The sequence below is a fragment of the Cylas formicarius genome, unplaced genomic scaffold, assembly GCF_029955315.1.
Source record: "Cylas formicarius isolate icCylForm1 unplaced genomic scaffold, icCylForm1.1 PGA_scaffold_2__14_contigs__length_35257938, whole genome shotgun sequence".
NCBI lineage: Eukaryota > Metazoa > Arthropoda > Insecta > Coleoptera > Brentidae > Cylas > Cylas formicarius.
The window spans coordinates 3791134-3809489 of NW_026844319.1; the positions used below are offsets into that span (position 1 = coordinate 3791134).

Below are 18356 nucleotides of genomic sequence, written 5' to 3' on the forward strand. Positions count from 1 at the left end.
ATGCGCTGGTGGATTTTGGACTTTTATAACAATTTGTTAAATGAATAAGACGGCTCCGCAGTGCTTTTAATTTTATATACTAGAGTGGCAAGGTGCAAGTAATACCTTTCAGAGAGATTCAACCACTTCGACTGTAGTCAGTAATATGGTTATATTTCCTGAGGTTATAGCAATAACGTAAACAACAATTCCGAATTTTTTGCAGACATCCTTTGTTTTTTTAACTAAGACACGGCCAATTAACAACGTCTCCATACCCCAAGTTCAATATTATTAGACTATCACACAGTTTTGGTCGAATCTTTGTCTTATGCATTTTCATTTTTTATTAATGTTGCCACATGGTCTTCATATCTTAAATTAACATCCATCAGAATTTCCAAATTTCTGCAGACATCCACAGGTACTAACCTAACATTATTTAAAACTATATTAAAATTATAATTGTCGCAGACACTCTCTCTATTAGGGCCAAAAAAAGTAGTTTAGTATTATTATTATTAAGAAGCAAACTTTGAGCCGAAGGCAACCGAGATACTATATTTAAATCTGTATTTATATAATGACTTGCATCATCTACGTTATCTTTATAAAATGGATAATAAATATGTATGTCATCAGCATAATAATGAGACATGCAATATTTGAGGTGATACGAAAAGTCTACTGTATAGACTGAAAACAACAGACTTGCCTGTGGTACTCCTTTCTGAGTACTCTCTAGTATCGGCCCTCCAAAAAACTCTGAAAGAAATACATAGCTGAATGGCTCATACTCAACCTTTTTGAGAAGTATACCGTGATCTAGCATATCAAACGCCTTGCTGAAGTCGAAGAGTACCAAACACGTATTTTTACCAATGTTTTGTTGCCTCATACACGAAAGAGCCGTAACGGTGGTATTACCCGAACGAAAACCTGATTGAGCGGTGGGTGAAATACCATTTAGTACACTTTTAATTGTCTCTAGTACTTTGGACAACGCACACAATATGCTAATTGGCCGAAAATCAGAGATAGTATTTGGAGAGAGAACCTTTAATACTGGTACAACGTGAGACTTTTTCAATTACGAAGTGTGAGATGGGGAAGAACGAGAGAAACAAATTTAATATCACATCAGTCAACACCTTTTATCTGACTAACGACCTTCTCCACTGTCTATTCAGTCACTTCAGAAAAAGAAAATTTATTTTTTAATCCTATAAATGGTCTGTTACCATAGCATTCATTGATAATATCGTTGCCGCCATCGTGCACTTCAGGAACACTGTCGATGAAAAAATTATTAAATGATTCAGCTGTGCCGAAACCATCAGCCGTAGTCCTGAGCTTAGAATTAACATTAAGGTCTTTCAGCGTTTGCCAAAAACCTTTTGGATCTTGTTTAAATTGGAGTTTGAAAAACTGAAGAATTTCAAAACGAATTCGTAACAAAATTTAAAAATAGGGTATTCGATTTCAAAAAAGTATTTTATTCGTTTAAATAACACTAACACTTTCTCATAACTTTTTGACTCATTAAGATAATGTACTTTACTCTATGTTTGATTCACCCTGTACCATATGCAACAAAAGAATTCACTCTTTTAAAAAACATTTACTAATTACCACCGGCACACAATTATTAATGGATACTCTATATCAAAACCACTTACTTCAAAGAAGGATAAATGTTCGAAATAATTTGATAAAGTATTTACTGAAAATGAAACAATCGCGGTTTCTACCCTCACAAAATCCATATTGGGTGCATTACCAAAACCACTCCAATTCGTTAGTTTAAGCTTAAACGTACGCTCCAACCACCACAGAAATAGGAAAAACATATTAATAGAATTCTACGTGACACGCGGTCTCGTCGCTTGTCGACAACGATGCTACGAAGCGAGAAATCTAGACCGCGTAGAGCAACCGTTAAATCATCAATATGGAATTAGATAATAACAAACAATTTCCGAATCATAACTCTGCGCTTAAACATGTCCAAGATTCCAAACACAATAACACGGATCCCGGAACAATGGACTTAATTTAGACAAATACGAGGCAGGCGAACAAAGCGGGTCCGCCATAAATATTAAAACAAGCACTTTTGTCAGCATAGAGCCGGGCTTTATGATCCGCGGCCGGGCAGTTAATAAAAGAAACGAACGGGGAGCTCCTTAAGCCTCTTCTATATTATTAGCAGCCGTTTCAAACATTTTGTTTTAGCGGGAGGGAAAGCGGCGACCGCGGCAATCCACAATTCCGCGCGGAATTTGTAAATCAGTCGCGACTGCCTGTCCCCGCTGACGATGATCGTTCCTTACAGATGTCCCGGAGATTCCCGATGTCCTTCGAGAATTGCAAAACTCGAATCGACACGATATCGATTCCGGTTGGGGATGACGCCGCTCGCAATTATTGCCGGCTTTTTGTCGGCAGATGTCTTTTGGAAAGTGCGAATTTTCAATAGACGCCGTGGACCTTTTTCAACCTCTTCTGATCGGGCTAAATCGATCGAAATTACTTTCAGCTTATTCCGTACAAACATGCGCCACGGAAGAGAGCTGTGCAACAACATAGAACGGAAAAGGATGAATAGAAAAAGAAAAGACTGATACGAGTGGAAGAAATCATTATTTTTGATAATTGCAACTCTGTGCATTTGTCTATACGTTCTTATAATTTTAAGCCGTCTAAAAAGTTGGATCTTAGAAGATACTCAAAATAGGCAATTGTTTGAGCGACTACTTCCTCGCTAGACATAAACCTTTATCCACAAAGCCAATTTCGTAAAACAAGAAACAGTCACTGGGAACCAAATCTGATAATTTCGGTGAATGTTTTAATTCCACAATTTTGTCCATCGCAAATGTGCACCGCCTGGTTTTCACGACGTTTTCCTTGATTTCTTTGCTCAGCGGTTTCAATAATGACGCAATATTTCCTGTTATCGTTGTCGTTTAGAAAAGACGTTAATTCAAGGGGAAAAAGGAATTATTTTTTGATCTTTTCAATTCTATACACTAATCTAAGCTCTCTCACAATTTTTAAGCAGTTTAAAAAGTTGTATTTTGGAAACTCCTCAAGGTAGGCAATTATTTGAGCGACTAATTCCTTGCTGGACGTAAACTTTTATCCACCAAGGCAATTTCTTTAAACAAGAAACAGTCATTGGGCCAAATCTGGTAAGTTCGGTGAATGTTTAATTCCATAGTTTTGGCAATCGCAACTGTGCAGCGCCCGGGAATATTTTTTTCTTTTTCAAGACACAATACTTGTATTATTGTGTACAGTGCAAATGATTTTGCGAACATCGCATCAGACGGTGGTCATAGCTTTACCGGCCGACTTGAGCGGCCTCTTTGCTTTTCTTTCGTGCAAAATTCAAACCTTCCTCGCGATAAGTGACCTCAACTATCTTGCGCGCTTTGATTAGTCAATCAGTTAAAATCATATCGTGGATTTTGTCGATCATTATCCACTCTTCACTCTTCCAGCAACCATTGCAAACAGCAGCAGATATTGCATGAACTTTTATCAATTAAAAAAAAAAGTTGTATATGCCAATCGACAATGTGAATTAAGTATGTGATGGATACAGCTGACTAGTTAGCAGTGCTACTTTTTAATACCTGGCATTTTGTAAAGACTATTGAAGGATCCTCTTATGTCTACAAGGAGTCACTGAAAAAAATACATATTTCGAATTTTAAATAACGAAACTAATTCTAGCTTCTGTAACTAAAAATTAAAAAAAAAGTCATATCTGTAGGTATTGATAAACTAATTTTAATAGAACTTGTCTGCTGACATTTGACCCATCGAATTTGTTCTACATGTGGTCGAGTTGCTCTGCATCAAAACATATCTTATAGTTTTTAGTCTGCGATATACCTGCGATATACAATTCAATAAGACCTCCACATACATACACATCCAACAAATAGTGGATACTAGATGAAAATTTCTGATCCTGATTGTTATGTTATGGTAGGCGCCTATCAGCTGCACTAATGGAAGCGGCGAATGAATTTCCTCTCAGTTTAACGTATTTTAATCGTTGGTTCATTTTTACCGGAATATATTTAATGTTGATAAAGGCACGGTGTTGCCGAAACAGCTGTCATTTAAATATATTTATGTGAAAATCTGAACAACGTTTGTTCTTATTTAACTATAATAAAGTTCTGGTTAGTTTCAAATATTCAAGAAGAAACAATATGCGGATGCAAAAAGATTTTTACATCTTTCCAACTAACAATCGGCAAGAACTTTTAATATACCTATATATTTCTTCAACAAGGAAGAAACCGTCAGGTTTTTATATTTGCATTTCTTGTACTTAGGTATTAATTGGGTTAAAACGTCAAGGTTTTGTATAGCAATAGTTCGTCAAGAGTTGACGGTTATATAAAAACAAATCTCTACATTTAATTTGCATTAAACCAACTAATTCACAAAAGTTAATCGATTTATCTATTACGAGTCAGCCGATCCGCTTTCTTGAATCTGCAAAACCACTACGTATATAATTGTCGAATTAAAAGTTCAAGCGCTGTATTCCAAGGAATAAATTGTGTAATGTTTATAAAATTATGAATTTGCCATGTTCGTATTCCAAAACAGTTTTCGGGTGTGTGGATTTCGTTAAATCATGCCAGAACACTTAAATATGAAATGAACACGTCCATATAAAAAATCGTTAATGTCAGTTTAATGGCTTCCCTCTTGTGCGACTAACTTTTTTAATTTCAGCTAATATCTCGTTACATATAATGACTTCGATATTTGAGTGAATTTTTCACTCTTATGGTTTTAAGAGCCAGTGGTTTGATTATGTTTACTTAGCAGAGTGTCTTTCGCATTTTATTTTATTTATTGATTTTTTTTTTTTTTTTGGTTACGGAACCTACGCTTCAATTTTTGTGAATTTTCCTAACGGATGTATTTTTTGGTTTCAGAAATTTGAGCAGCAAGCGAGATGAGATACCACAGCTAAGAATTGGAATGTTGTAAACTCTGTCGTCACCAGGTAAATGTTAGCTAGAATCTAGCCCGTCTGCAATAGAGTTTTCTTTATTAATGGGGGTACTAAATTGGGAATATTTTTGTCATAAATCAATTGATTAACTTAAGTTTGCTTCTTGCTCTCTAAAACGAAAAGGTAAAAGTTGAGCACACATGCCAGACGATGCAAATGTCAAACCAAATCTAGATTGTTCCCTTCTATGGAAAGTAACCTTAGAGTTGCTACCACTTGGGTCCAAAGCTCGTCTGCCAAAATAGAAATTTCTCAAACTATAAGTGTTAGCTAGTACATTAATGAACTATGAGACCTTTCTAGATTTAATATGCTTCACATATTCCGTCCTTTAATGTTTTTTCTTTCTTTTTTGTTATCTTTTCTTTAAAAGCACATTGTGCTATTTTGGTGAAATATTGGTACGTAGTTTGTTGCGTATCAACATAAACATTTATTTTCAACATTGTCTAGACTATTAACGTGCGTTTTATAAAGTAATGTCAATAATACAAAAACTTACTTATAAAACCTAAGCTCCTTTACTCCTTAACTGTTATATTATTTAATTGGTTCACTAAAATTAGCTAACAAGCAATGACCCTAAATTTTTAAATTCATTAACCCCAAATACAACAATGTAAGTGAATTGTGATTGTAACCATAACCTAACAAAGAATCGGTTGATTTCACTATCATGCAACTACAAATGGATGAAAAACACAAATCCAAACGTACATTATTAATATTGGGAACATCTATTAGATGATCGTGATTTACAAAGTTGAAAGCATTTCTCACTATATGAACAGCCTACGGGAATATCACTCGTAGACCCCGACCGTCACTAATTCTACTACGATCAGGCAAATTGAAATCGCATAATAGCAGCACTTGAATATTTGGAATAGTTTCCGCAACATTTTTGATAGATTCGCCGAATCTAACTCAAAGCTGATTTTTCCACAGAACACTGATATGTATAACTGCCCATCCATGTGATGGGATTCGTGAATTGCAATTAATAGCATTGTGATCTTTTGTTAACACTGCACAATAAGACGTTATAAATAATGAATATCAACCTGCTGGAGCTATTTATTCTATCTAAAATTGGTAATACATAGGAACCTTTCTTAACGTTTTTCTTATTAAAGCGGAACGTTTTGGATAAGGTACTCTAAGCAAAGATTGAGCATCCGCAATAAACCAGCTCGGGTTGCGGCGAAAACGGCAGTTGCTCACTTCTAATCGAGTTCAATTTAACTCTGTTAAGGTTGGCCGTTTTGTTAGCCTTTGCTTGCGGTGCTCGTGGTTTGCGAATATGTAACATAGAATGGTGACTCCGATGAAAAATATCGTTAAATAATAATAACGCGACAAAAGCGTATGTACCTTCCAAATTTTCGCCATGATCAATTTTGGGGACCATTCGCAGGAGTTAGTCGTCACCTTTTTACAAATAATAAATTTTATTTTTCCAATTCGTAATGGGCTAATACATCTTATGATAATTTTCTAAGTGTCATTTTTATGCAATCAGTTTTCACCGCTAAATAAAAAAGCAGTAACATTGGTAAAATTGTTACACCTTAGAGAGTCTCATATTTTTGGCCAGGTTCGAATGATCCTCAAAAGTACATACGAAAATTTAAGGGCCATGCGCACATATTTGGACTTAAAATATCAATTTTGCCTATCATACACCCTATTTATTACAATTTTGGCGACTTTACAACTTTTTAAGCCACTTTCAGAAAACTTTTGTCAGTCACCCTTTTGATAGAATCCTTAGGTGGTTCCTGTGCAAAAAAATATCTTATAGCATATCTTAAAATTTTTTCATTAATAAAAACGGAAGAATGGAAAAATGACAAAATTGATTTCGTAAATAAAGATTATGCGACAATTTTAACAAGCCCCACTTTAATTACGCGTTTGATTTGTGTTTAATAAATAAGACACAAAAAATTTTTCAATGTGTTGCCTACTATACTACGGCCATGGGTTTATGGGTACATGTTTGCAAAAGAACACGAATACACTCATTGAGTGACGTGTTAAGTAATTATCAGAAATGACAAATGTCAAAGTCCTTATGACCACAATTTCTAAAGAGTTTTCTTGTAAAACATATCTCAAAGGTACTTAACGTATAACAAAAGTAATAATCGTTTATCAGCTTCATAAAAATAATATTAATCTTGTCCTCAAAATGGTGGAAGCACAGATATTGAGTAGTCTCTATTGTTCGCAAAAAATATTTAGTAAACAACCAAGACAATAAAACTTACATCGAATTCGGAAGCATGTGAGATTCTCGAATTCCTTTACATTTTCTTATCAACAATATTTTTTCTCCTGTGCGCTCCTACCATTTCGTCAATATACTATAAGTCCTGCTCATTTTTGATCTCAGAAGAGAGTGCAATATATCTCTAGTATATAAAGATTATTTCTATTTCAAATAATATACATGTCCCTTTAATATTGCTTGCAATTTATCTTTCCCCCGACTTTCGCTTTTTGACAATTTTCTGGTTAAGTACTTTATTGAACAATTTTGAAGACAACACAGGACAGGCAGATTTGGGTGTAATTTCCAAATTCATTTATGACGCATTGAATGTGTCTTTTGATATAACTGGGTGATTTTTGTGCGAAAGGGAGATGAGAACGGTCCTTTTGGCTGAAAGAATCAGCATTGAAAGGGTTAAAAATTTTAAATTCAGCTGTTGATACATCCCGAAGTGAGACCTATATTGGATTTAAAATTTAACTGTCTTCATAAAGATTTTCGGTTTAACTTGTTTTTGTTTTTAATTACTTCTGTTTTTTGATAGCGTCGGCTGTTAGCAGACGGATATTCACTTTTAGGAATTATAGCACTATTTTGTCTTACTAGACGTCTGAGACCGCTGTCGCCTGAGAAGGGACCAGGTGTATTATTTGTTTTGATCTACAATTTTTGCGTGAATAAAAAGCGAATTATTTCAATTTGTATTTTGTACGTCTACGGGCTTAAGTTTTGTAGACTTACAACTAATGAGCTACCAGTACTAGTCAATGTGGTTTATTAAAGATCTCAATTAATTTTAAACCCTGTGTATAATATCATTAGTGTCCCCAGGTATGAAATCAGATATTTTCACTTTTTTATTTATTGTGTAAAGTGACCTTACCATCACAACTATTGCCATGATGAGCAAGGTCGTACATCCCTATGTCATAATTTCAGTTTCAATACTAAATCCCATATTAAATTACTATTAACCATCAACCCCATAACGATGGAGTCAGATTGGATCAGATCTCTAACGCGTTTCTCAAAATGAATTGTCGACAATAGTTTGTATCAGTTTTCATTATCTCAAGGTGAGTTACACACTTGAAAATATCTGGAGATTCCAAAATATCCCTCGAATGTTGAAGAGACACTTAAAAGAACTTTGAAATAAGGTATTACTTAACCATCTAAAGACAATCGGGGTGAAATAAAAAGAGAATATTGAAAGAGACAAATAAGGTCCTTTGAAAGAATCCAAAGGTTACCATATATCTAGTCCTTACTCGTCAGAAAGAAACCCCCTGATGGCGTGGGTTCGATTCTAACATCAACTCTCCGTACACGAGCAAAGGTTATTGCAAAATGAAAAAGCAATCTAATTGGCGCAGTGGTTGTCTACCTTACCTTAAATAGAATCATTATTCCCTTGATGGAAATACGTCGACTATCCAATAAACCCCCGCGCAAACAACTCTGGGGCGTCGGCCAATCTCTCTCCCGTTACTATAAAAATAAACCCGGGCGGCTTAAAATAAACTTAATACCGGGAAAAACCGCAACAGCCGGAAATGGGGTGCCGTACGCTTTCCATCGGGTTGTTTGTCTAAAACACCAGAACTTTCAATACGACTCTCCGAGGCTCGATTCCACCAGCATACCTGGCGCCCTCTGTGGGCCTTAAAAGACACGGTCCCGGGGACCATTAAGCCCTGACTTATAAACAGGCTACGGTCGACATTTTCATGCGGCGCCGCCATAAAAGGGCAAAAAAACGACGACGAAAGTATAAAATATAGATAATATCGTAGCAGAAAGCGGGCGGGCACTTTCATTATTCATTTGTTACGTTCTCTAATGCGAGGCGTTTTGGTTAGACCGGTTACACATGTTACGTTAAGATGAAGACATTTTAATATGAATTTTGGTCATGCTCGTGCCTAAACACGCTCTAGAGCATAATTTTATGCAATAATTATATTAGTATGTACATACTGAAAATGGCAACCTCCTCCAAATTAAAATTAACCGGCTTCCTGTCCACAGTCTTCAAGGTGTTGCAATGTCTGGAATGGAATAAATGAGATGTGTCTTTTCATAATTTTAAATTTGCCACTCAATATTTCATAGATGGAACCCTGAACAATTCATTGTATCACCTTCGCAATTTTCTTTTCGCACTTAACTATTGCGAATAATTACAAATAATCTTCCACCAAATGATGACAGAACTTCGTAAGCTCGCTCGTGATTATAAGGCAAATCCACTCGACACACGCTTTATAGTAAAATTGCAAATTTAGAACAAAATTTCACATCGCGTAGTAGTTGAATTTCGTATCTGTTCTCTTAATTTGTAATTGTTTCACCAATATTGCCAAGGTTAGCAAGAAATAAAAGTGTTGCACCGTAACTTCAGGGCAATTCACCAAAAATAACCCGAGTAATTGGACAGAGCGACTACTAAGTATATAATATATAAGACTACATTTTTATGATATACAACCATGCCTATCCAGAACAGATTAGAGTGAAATCGTATTTATTGATTAATCCGGTTTTTGACTTTGGTTGGTTTGTCATGTTCACAATGGGTGTAGAAACTAACCATTGTGCGCACGGATAGTGACAATCACAATTACGGTAGGTGTGTGCCAAACCCCCGACCCCAAGTTATCCGGTTTTTTAAAATTTTTGCTGTCGAAACGGCTTTGCTTACCTACTTGCTGCATTATTCTGAGTAATTTTTTCGTCAATAATTAGTTTTTCTAATCCTAATGTGCTGCAATAGTTATGTCACAGTAGCGCTTTACAAGAGCTTATGTCGTGATGTATGACGTGTTAGCACGGACTAAAAGGGACCGATTTCTGCGTGATACCTGACGCTGACAGCCAAGGGTTATTACGTATGCGACATCTCTCTAAATTCGCGTAGATACTTGGATACGGCCGTAATTTATTTTTCCATTTTTTTGTGGTTTCGACAAAAACAGATCATATAGGTTTGTTCACGTCACTCGTGTTCTCAGGAACATGGATATTTTTAATTTTTAATGTTAACAAAGTTCAAATGTAGCAAATACCGTTCAATGACATAATACCCAAGGGATGACACTCAACAAGTAATAGGAAGAGTAGGCAGAATTTTGCAGGAAACATTTTCTATAGAATCTGGTTTACATACGCGAGTTATTATGCGCTTCTAATCAGTCACGGAGTATTTTCTGATATGCCACCATGCTTAGCTTTACAGTGCTGTTTATTCGGCGCCTAAAAATAACTATAACTTTATAACTGTCTCTATTCGTTGTTCGATGCTGGGCTAACGTATAAAGAAATAACAACTGCGAGATGTAATAAATGTTTGACATGGCAATCGGTGATTATGTAGAAAATTTCGATATTTAAAGGTTACTGTCCTTATCTTTAAATGATGATTAAATTAGGAGTAGAAAAATAAGTTGAACAAAATAAGTTTCTAATTATTAGTTGTAACTTTAATTTATGCGGCACTTTGTGTTCTTTTAGCCTGATGTTTTTAGACCTAATTCTCCCATACCTTTGAACGATCGTAGAAGTTGGAAGATTGATAGGCAAGTAGAGGATCTGGTTTTTATGTTAAATTGTATGAGTAGTTGTGGTGAAATATTTTCTTGGCTGGGAGATTTAGGTTGATACTGCGAAACTGCTCGGAAAAGGAAGGAATTATTGAGCCTGCTGTTGATGTAATGATACATTTGCTTTATCTCGCAATTGTGAAAACAGGACAACTTAAACCTGTAGTCTATAGGGTATATCGTAACTTATCCGCCATAGAGCAGCAGACAAAAGTATTTTAACAAGCGAGCTGAATAGGCTAAGTCCTGCCTAATCGTGAATTCAGCAATAGCGAAGTACCGCCCAGTGGTCAGTCCGTCGAGATGTAAAACTGTGCAGTGCGGAAATATAAATAGTCAACGGATAGATTTTAAACACTTTTAGTCAATTTTTGAAGTCCAGTTTGTTTGGGCAAGTCTAAAACACCCCGTATAGTAGCATTGGTCCTATGCACACTTGAAAGGCGTATTGTAACATTGAAATCCCAAAAACCCAGCGGCGTTCCTTCGACAAACACCGACTCGTCTCGTATCAGATATTTATACGCGTTGGGAAAAGTGTACCGTACGTTACGACCTTTAGACGAGCCTCTGGGAGTTTATTTAACGATTTAAATTTTAATACGGTGGCAGGCGACGACCCCCCTTTATCCCCGGCCGTACGTGCCGCCCCACTCGGCACAGTCTCGGGGGACGCGCCGGAAATTGTGCGAGTTGTAATGCGCGGGGTGGTTCGACCCTCTTTGGGCCGAGCCGCTCCGCCATCGACCCATTGTTATATATTGTCAGTTTTCGGCGAGGTGGATCGTAAAAAACCTGGACTCGGGAACTTTTATTTCGTTTGGAAGCGAGTGGTTTTGAAGAAACCCAGAGAGCAAAGTGGTTCCCCGACCGACTGTAAAGCTCAAACTCAATAATTCGACCTAAACCAAAATTTATCCAGACGACTTAAAAGTAAGGAAAGAAACTCATTTCCAATCGAACATTTTAAAACTCCAGAATGATCTCGATAGGTTTGCTATGTACTGTAGGAATCACAGACCTTTTTTAAATCTATATAAATGCCAAACAATACAGTTTACAAGAAAAAAGAACCTATATTCATATTGACTTAAAATTAGAGAATCTGAGCTAACATTTAAAGCACGAGTCGAAAATATTGTAAAGAAAAGCTTGAGAAATCTTGGTTTTGTTTTATGTAACAGAAAAGGCTTTAGCAGCCACAAGTGTGGAATCCGGTCTATCACAAGTATGTCGATCAGATAGAGAGTGTTCACGAAAAGCTTTTTAGAAACCTTAATTTTAGATATAATAGAGACAGGCACTACTTTTCGTATGAAAATAACCTGCAGTTTTATACAGCGAGGTCGCTTAACACAGGCAAAAATTGATTTCTAAAATGGTCAACAATCGTATTGAATCACCTTCTGGTACAAGTCACTTTCATTGCTAGTCCTTATCGAGTGCACACTAGACTAACTTTTTCTATAGAAAGAGTCAGATCTAACTACTTCTTAAGCTATCCGCTCACTCGATGTGCTCGTATGTACAATAACTTAAGCAAAATTTATTTCAAAGGTTAAAGTAAAACTTAGCGTCTTTGCGTCCAAAATCGATACTTCGCCATACATATATCTTCTGTACTGCCCAAAGCCTACTAGTTCAAATCTAATGAAATGGAGGAGGAAGAATCCAGAAGATTTGTAAAAAAGTATTACAGCATCATATTTAAGTTTCCTTAAAAAATTAGTTAACAAACCTTCCGTTACAGGCATTCAACGGTCCAAAAATATACTACATAAATATATAAAATATTATGAGTATCATCATGTTTTATTAAAACAATTAAATTTTTCGTAAAAAGTTGCTTTGGAATTGTTTTTTTAGAAAACACAAATCTTAACGTTACAAAAAAGTTTCTTCGATTTTTTTTTACCCATAACTATGGAACGGAAACCTTCTATGGCTTTGCTTTATCAAGCGAAGTTTCCGTTTAAAAGTGTTTAATTTGTAGAATGAATTACCATTTTTATTAAAAATTACCTCAATAAACCCACTTAAATGACCAATTTCTAATAATTACCGCTGCCAATACCATTGCAATAATTTGCAGCTTTTCATTATAAAATATCTAATTATAAAGTAACACAATAAGATCCAATCGACATTTACTTTACATACCAAACAAAGAAAACTAACCTCAATTCTACGACGTTATTGTCCTTAACTGCCGCTTAAAATACCCAAAACCTTGGTGTCAAGTTCTGCGTGCTCACTGACAATGCAATTATAAGGTATACATCAAAGAAATAAACTAGAATTTAACATACAACTTGACATAATATATAACTAAAATCTCTGCCACGAAACATTTAAGTCTACGATTTCAGCTGACTTGATTGCTTAAGCATTTTTCTACAAAACAAATGTCAAAATGTACTGGTCTCTCTAACGGTACCTGCAAATTGCCCTAATCAATAAACATCAATAGGTCATTAAAGAAACAACATTGAACACATTCAAAATAAGTGCAATCGAAACAAAACTAAATACAATTCGAGTTTTTCAAAAATTATAAAAACATTTTTTTATACATTTTTTTTTATTACACTTTTCAGTTTTAATAGAAGTAGGACCAAGAGTAGGACGGTCGGAAGAGACTCAATAGAACACAAATTGAATGCTCAAGATCTCTTCCGAAATGTAACTGTAAATTATTTTTTAAATTATTATTTTATGTATTTTTAAGTTCTTATAAGGATCCTTCCAGAAGTACAGTTTTTGTTTATTTTAGGTTCAAGGTTGCCAAACGACAAAAATTCCTTGAATTACTTAAAATCGTCACTATACTTGCACCAATTACCACCAACTTTTTACACTAAACTACCACAACGATATAGTACTAATAATAACAATAATAATATTGTTTATTGTAGCCTATTTGAAAAGTGACCATAAAAATCAGAGTTGTGATGAAACCTGGATTTGCTTTGGTCATCATACAAGCGATTTATTACACTATCGACAACTTTAGAACTGCTTAGGTGTTCATACTTGTCAAAAAAAATCTCTAACTCGAATGGAAAATGAAACAAAATATATTTAGAAGATAAAGGTACAATTATCGCGAAAATGTAATGAAATTAAACCTGAACTGAATACCTGCATAATAAATAACAGATTGATACAAGTTTTTGTGGCTGAGGTCTGTTCATCGTGCTTTTAAACTTGCAATGCAAAACCAGACTCGCAGTCCTGCAATTAATGACGAAAAAAAGGTTTTTTTTTTGGATATCGGCATCGGCAACTTATTTGCATTACTTTATTTCTTTACCAACAAGCTAGCAGGCTGGAAATTATTAATTAACAGAACGAAGAGAAACTGACTTTTAATAAAGCGAACGACATCTTTACATTGATGGGACTTGATAGGAACATGCTTTGTGAGTTTTTACTTAGAATAATTTTATGGCTTAACTCACTCCTGCTTATTCAACTAATCATTACACATGGTGTCTGCTTATAATTTCACAACCCGTTTGGTTTTTTTTGAATTTTTTTCTAATCTACCAAATTGAGAAAAAAAAGGTTGGTTTTCTTAATGGCACATCCTGTTTTTACCGAAATCCAGTACAATTCTTTCTAAATACGGTTGGCACCAAACTTAAGGACCCGGAGGTTGTTTAAACATGTGTCCTAAAATGTTCGGTTCTCTCAGGGTATCAAAGTTGCCTTTTTCGAGTTTTTATTGACATATTAAACATTCTTTTGTCGATATTGTTGAAAAATTCGCAGTGCCAAGTAACTTTTTTTAGCTCCCACTAGATTATTAAGATCAGTGGCATTCCAGAATGCTCCCTACCCTACCTCCTAAACTTACAATTAAAAATGTACCTCTTTGATTTTTTTATGTTAATTTTTTTTGCAGAGGAAGCAAGTGCCAATAAAACTTTTTACGCTCTTTGTGTGAGCTTAATTAAACAATGAAATATTTAATTTCTAGTGTCGATGTTTCTAGCACTTCATCTTTAGGCCGTTTGAACCATTCTTTAAAAATATAATAATTCGCAATTGATAATATGTGGCAATATCTCTTATTACTATTTAATCGGGAATATAATATTTTGAGAGGCATAAGGACTGTGTCAAAAATGATGATCCTGCGCAATTTACTTGACTGAACACAAACTAAAAATATTTTTAAAATATTTTATTGAGCCTTTTCAACAAACCAAGTTGTTATGTCCCCTAAATTTTCTTTATTTTAATGCAAATTATAATAAATATAATAAGGCACAACTTTACTGTTCAATAGTCCTTAATTGAAAATCTATTCATGTAATTTCTTGTACTTGATGATCAACATTATAAAGAGTCACATTTAAACTTTTCTATATGGCTAAGAGTAAAGACTCTCATTATCTAGCTTTCGTATTATTACCACATTTTATGTATTCATTTTAAAGCCTTCAGCTTTGTTACAGAAAATATATTTACTCCATAAATGAGGAGTTATCGTCGTTACGGCCTCGCCGCCATACAATCCCGGTGAAAATCGGAATTCACAGGCGTTCAAAATATAATTTACCATTATAAAAGAACTCCGCTCTTTCATACCGACCCTATAGAACAACATGATTGATAATCAATTGAGATACTGATAAACATTAAAGACGTTCGTTTGCCGGATATTATTTTTCCGACCCTCTGGAGTGCTCCTTCTGTTGCGTAATATCGGCACAGGGTATTGGTATTGGTATTGGTATTAAAGGGGGGCGCCCTCGCGGGCGTCCAAGCACTTACGCCACCAGATGGGCCCGTTGTGCCCCCAGGCCGCTCTAGAGGGCGTCCAGAATGCCGCCCCTCCTGTAGAAGGTCAGCAAATCCTTTAGCCCAATACCGTGCACTGAGTCCGGATCGATCAGGGCCGTTCCGAAGACTCCCAATCTTGCCCATGTCAAGGCAGGGCACTCGGTGAGCAGATGATACGGGGTCTCCTCCCCTTCCATGCACCACCTACACTCCGGGTCGTCTCCAATGCCTAGCAAGCAGAGATGCCTCCTAAGCCTGCAATGTCCTGTGTAGGCCCCTGTTAGTGCTCTACACTCCCTCCTGGTCAGTCTAAGCAGCTCCCTGGTCCGAGGAAGTGCGGGCCCATCCATCATAAGCCTCGCCTGCCTCATTCCCGGAGCAACTCTCCAGCCCCCCGCGGCCCGGTCTCTCGCCCAGGCTTCGAGAGCTCCCCGCCTCACACACGGGGCGATCCCCAAGCGGGGCTCTGGCCCTATATGTCTATGCGAGGAGCCCTCCCTGGCTAAGGCGTCCGCTGCCTCATTGCCCCGGACACCGGTGTGACCCGGAACCCAGACCAACGTGACCTTTCTCTCCTCAGCCACCCTCCTCAGTACCCCTTTGCACTCCTTTATCAACAAGGAGCGCGTACGCACTGACTTCAGCGCCATGAGTGCAGCCCTACTATCCGAGCAGAAGAAGACTCTCCTGCTTCCGTAGTTGAGCCGAAGCACCTCTCTGGCCGCCATCAATAAAGCGAAAATTTCCGCCTGAAACACAGTGCAGTACTGGCCCAGAGGGACCGACAAGCTTGATCCCGTTGTCTCGCAGTACGCTCCAGCTCCGGCCAGATCTCCCATTCTGGACCCGTCCGTGTACCAGACAAGTCCATCCCAGGAGCCGACTCTGCCCTCTCTCCAATCTTCCCTTGATGGAAAGAGAAAGGTCAATTTATCAAAGAAGGTCATCTCGGGGATCGTGACGTCACTCGGCATGCCCATGACCCCGCGATCCCCGCGACAGCCCTCTAGAATGTCGTACGGACCCCGATTGAGGGTTCCCTCCCTCCAGAGCCCGCAGCTCGCCAGCCTCACAGCTGTCCTGGCCGCCTCCATCCGCACCCGATCCGCCAGAGAGGGCAGCCCCACCAGAGCCTCCAGGGCCCTCGTGGGCGCCGTTCTCATGGCGCCCGTTATGCAGAGGCAAGCCAATCTCTGCAGTCTGTCAAGAACTAGCCTTGCTCCCGCTCTTTTGGTCCCCGGCCACCATGCCACTGCCCCATGCGTGAGCATAGGCACCACCATGGTACCGTAGATCCACTGCATGATCTTCGGCCCCAGGCCCCAAGTGCCCCCTACCGCTCTCCGGCACGCCCACAGAGCTCCAAAGGCCGACCTGGTCCTTGATCTTATATGTTCCTGGAAGGTCAACTTAGAGTCCAACCATACGCCCAAGTACTTGACACTTCCGCTTGCAGAAAGAGGCACCCCATCCATCGAAATGTTGAGGTTGCACTCCATCTTCCTTTTCCTAGTGAAGATTACCATCTCCACCTTGCTAGGATTGACAGCCAACTTGCTGTCCAGGCACCATTGTGAGAATCTTGCCAATGCCCCGTTCAGGAGCCCCTGCATCCTCCTCACGTCCGTCCCCTGCGTCATTATCACAAGGTCGTCTGCATATGCCTGAGCATAGACCCCGTGTTCTTCCCTCAGAATATGCAATATCTCGTTCACCACCAGGCACCACAGGAACGGGGACAAGACCCCGCCCTGTGGACAACCCCGTGATGAACCGATGGAGACCTGCTCCCCACCCAGTCTTGCCTCGACCCTCCTGTCGGTTAGCATGGAGCGGATCCACCTTACAATGGCCGTCCCCACTCCAGTACTCTCCACCGCCCTGCAGATCGAGTACAGGGCCGTGTTATTGAAAGCCCCTTCGATGTCAGCGAACACGCACACCGACAGCCGTCCCGAGCCCATACCCTCCTCCAACCTGGAAGTCAGATGGTGAAGAGCTGAGCCCACAGACCCGCCACTTCGGTACGCATGCTGAGCTGGCTCTAAAGGGGCCTCCAGCTCCACCCAGTCCCTCAGATACCGGTCCACCAGCCTCTCCAGAGTCTTCATAATGAAGCTGGTGAGGCAAACAGGCCGGTACGACTTCGGGTCTGTGTAGTCACTCTTCCCTACCTTGGGAATGAACACTACCCTGCTGTGTCTCCACAGCTCGGGCACGTACCCCCTCGCAATGGAGGCCCTGAACAGGTCCATCAGCGGGCTGGTCAGGAGACCTCCGTCCCTTTGCAGCAGAGCCGGAAAAACTCCATCCCCGCCCGCCGACTTGAAGGGGCCAAAGCTGTCAATAGCCCACCTCAGCCTACTGTGGGTAACCACCCTCCTTGCCGTGGCGTAGTCGCCTCCAAGACGACCCCCGGCTTCAATATTCTCCCCTGTGTCCGGATCAGCGGACCCTGGGAAGTGCGTGTTCAGCAGCTGTTGTAGTGTGTCCGCTGGTCCCGCTGTGTAGCCACCGCCGGTCCTGCGGACCACCCCCAGTCTTCCCGCAGGGTCACTTCTGAGTACCCTAAGGAGCCTAGCCGCGTCCGGGGTATTCATTACTCCGTCGCAGTAGCCCCTCCAGGCCCTCCTCTGTGATGCCCGTAGTTCTTTTT

The 18356-nt window shown here is 38.7% G+C and overlaps 1 protein-coding gene across 1 annotated transcript in view; it reads left to right on the forward strand.

Moving 5' to 3' along the window:
- LOC132698056 (irregular chiasm C-roughest protein) overlaps positions 1 to 18356 on the forward strand; it is a 243869-nt gene that overhangs the window by 106895 nt on the left and 118618 nt on the right. Inside the window, exon 3 of the mRNA XM_060663905.1 lies at positions 4950 to 5020. The gene's annotated coding sequence lies outside the window, so the exon portion shown is untranslated. The remainder of the gene's footprint in view (positions 1 to 4949; positions 5021 to 18356) is intronic.